This window comes from Triticum aestivum, chromosome 3A, assembly GCF_018294505.1.
Source record: "Triticum aestivum cultivar Chinese Spring chromosome 3A, IWGSC CS RefSeq v2.1, whole genome shotgun sequence".
Taxonomy (NCBI): Eukaryota; Viridiplantae; Streptophyta; class Magnoliopsida; order Poales; family Poaceae; genus Triticum; species Triticum aestivum.
The window spans coordinates 65,116,176-65,119,135 of NC_057800.1; the positions used below are offsets into that span (position 1 = coordinate 65,116,176).

Here is a 2,960-nt window from a genome sequence, read left to right on the forward strand (position 1 = left end):
TTTTTCTAAAGCTCAAGACTTATAGTTCAGTTTGTGTGCAACAGCTTGGGAGGGACAAAAGAGGAGGTCGCTGGTAGATGACGGGGGAGCAAGCAAGGACTGATGGGTGCATCACTACACTGCTACCCGTTTCTCAACTTTTGCTTTACACGGCACTATTTCGACAGGTATAATTGTTTCAGTAATTTCAGTTCTTGCAACTCATCATTTTGCTAAGAGAAAATCGATGCATCACATTACTAATGAAGTGGGTTTACTGAAACCTTTCACTTTCAAGGTAGGAGACTGATATGAACTGCCAATGTAATTTCTTTTTATTTGTGATTCTTGTTGTTTAATTGATTGATTGGTGTGCATATGATTTCTAATATATGAATTCCTTCGTCTTGTGTATTGAATATAGGATTTAGCTACAGATAATCATTAATCAACTAATGTAATTTCTTTGCCAAGTTGTAGTTAGAGTTAAATGTGCCACTGGTTATTTTATATCCTTTATTTATTCTTATTATTCTAAATGAAATAGGAGATTTGTTGGTGCTCCATTAACTAAATATCACTGACAAAATGTTGTTCTCATTTCAGTTGAGAGAAAAGTTGCATACTTTGTGAACCAATTGGAGATTCATGTTGTTTCCCTAGATATTGTGTAGTTAGAGTTGATGTCACTGTTTATTTTATATCATTTGTTACTATTCTTTAATCGCCAAATCATATAGGAGATTTTGTTGGTGCCCAATTAACCAAATGTTACTGACAAAACTGACAAAATGTTGTTCTTATTTCAGTTTGAGCGCAAATTGCATGCTATATAAACTAACGGGAGATTTCTGTTGTTACCAGAATATTATAGGAAGGGTGGACTATGAAGGGAAACACTGGTGTTCTAAGATAGATGTTCTGTGTTTGAGATCTTGCCTTGGTAGCTGGATGCCTTGGTGCAAGACATTCAAGGTAAGATTGATCCCCTGTACCCATGAGTTCACTTCTCATGTAGAGTTAATAGTCCTGTTATTTTTCTATACACTATGGCAGAGTAGAGATATATTGTGTATGCCAACATGTATGTAAGAGTAATAGTAATATGATACTTCTGATTGTAGATCCAAGGTTTTAAACCGACAAAAAATGCTATGAGTTCTCATATCAAATTTTTATGCCAGATGTGCATGCTCAAAGATTTTGGTCGGCAACTTATAGTGTGTATCAAAGGATTCTGAAAAAATAAGGTTGAGTTGTTATTGGACATTGGACCTTTATATCTTTTGCATGACATTTTATTTACTACTTGAGCTCTGTATTTTTCCTGTGCATATCTTTGTGCTAAAAAATGCATTTCTGTTAAATAGTAATTCCTAACTAATTGTTTCTGATAAACAACGATGCCTTCCTTACACAGGTTGTTTGATGCGTTTGTGCTCGTCGGCGGGACGGTGCAAGGCACAACTCCGACGCGGTTCCTCGCCGGTTGGACGGCGTTCAGGCGCAACCCCGGCGCGCACTGAGTACTGCCTCGGCTACAGCCTCCCTTGGTGAGGTCCATCTTCCTCCCGCTCCTCTGCTTCGGCTACTGTATGGGACATTGCCATGGCTATATTGATGTGGTGCTTGTCTGGTTGATGCTCTATGCCCTACTCATGCATCGGTTTCTACTTGAGCTCTGTACTTGTGGATCCATGCCATTTTAGGGTTTGCAGGCTGTTGTTCATGTTTAGTTGCTATCATAGGAGCTAATGTGATGCTCTGGTTTACATGTGGATGCCCTGGTCCTATAGCTATGCTCCTGGATTTGCTAGATTGATCAGTGGCATTCGTGCTAGGGCGATGATGATTAATCGTGGCTGAAATAAGTGTGCCTTTGAGCAATCGTGGCACCTGTGCGTATCAGGTTGGATCCTCCCTCTTGTCTCTAGAATCCTTTTTGATCCTGTGATACTTGTTGTTGTCCTTGGATGGTCATTCTTGTTGAGTGATAACCAGGGCAGCTCCACTGTATGAACAGATTGATCTGGTGATAAGAGATGACGGGGGTAGGTTATATGATCGAGGAAAGGTGAATCTGAGCCCGCTATGATGGACAGGCCGCTCTCGCACCACCAGACTCCCTTCAGGGTAGTTACCCACGGGCACGTACTTTTGCTGTTTATTTTTACTTGTGATTCCGCTCGTTGTGAACGTGGCTCGATCCATGTTGTGGCCCAATTATTATTTTTGTTTTGTTTCGATGGATCGTCTTGGCTTGCTTTTGGCCTGAAGTTGTTGCCTTGCTTTTGGCACACCTGATTCCACTACCTTTTGTTGTTGCTTGGACCAGTTTCTATGTAATGAACATATTTATATCAATGTTGTGCTTCTGTTATAATCTTGCTATATTACACTGGTGATTTTCGGTGATTACTCTGATTTCTACTTGCCCCAGTGAGTATTTACACGGTCATACTCATGTTGTATAATTCCTTTGGCTAAATTGTATAATTCTGACAGGTTCATACATCATGTTAAGGAGTATTAAGTTATAGCACGCTTACTTAGGTTCTTTGGCATGTTATTCATAGGGTTATCAAGTAGGTCCTAATAGGGTTACTCACAGTATTAAGTTAGGGATTGAACTTGTGGCGGTCCAATATCATGCTATTGTGTATATTTGCAATGTTTTGGTCACTGTATTATCGTTACTGGATTGGATATGACTTTTACCCGGCAGCGGTGCTGCCAGGTGCGGCAAGCCACACTTCCTATCTAGTTACCAAAAGAGCGTGAGGTGAAGCGAGCAATGTTAAAGCTTTTTGTCCTCCTCTACTTATACTACAGCTCAGTTCTGCTACAGCTATGGATGTGCCAACGAGTTCCATTCGTTTCAATTAGAAAAACAAAGAAAAAAAAGCTAGATTACCCATAATTGGTTTCTAAATTTTGCAACATAAACCATTATGGAGTAATTAACTAATATGCAATCATGT

General features: G+C 39.7%; 1 long non-coding RNA gene across 1 annotated transcript; it reads left to right on the forward strand.

The window, feature by feature from the left end:
* The first annotated feature begins 11 nt into the window (after nucleotides 1-11).
* LOC123060325 (uncharacterized) lies at nucleotides 12-2,394 on the forward strand. Its single transcript, XR_006427886.1, has 3 exons — nucleotides 12-167; nucleotides 844-954; nucleotides 1,400-2,394. It is a non-coding gene; the product is annotated as an uncharacterized lncRNA (long non-coding RNA).
* Nucleotides 2,395-2,960: the final 566 nt, after the last annotated feature.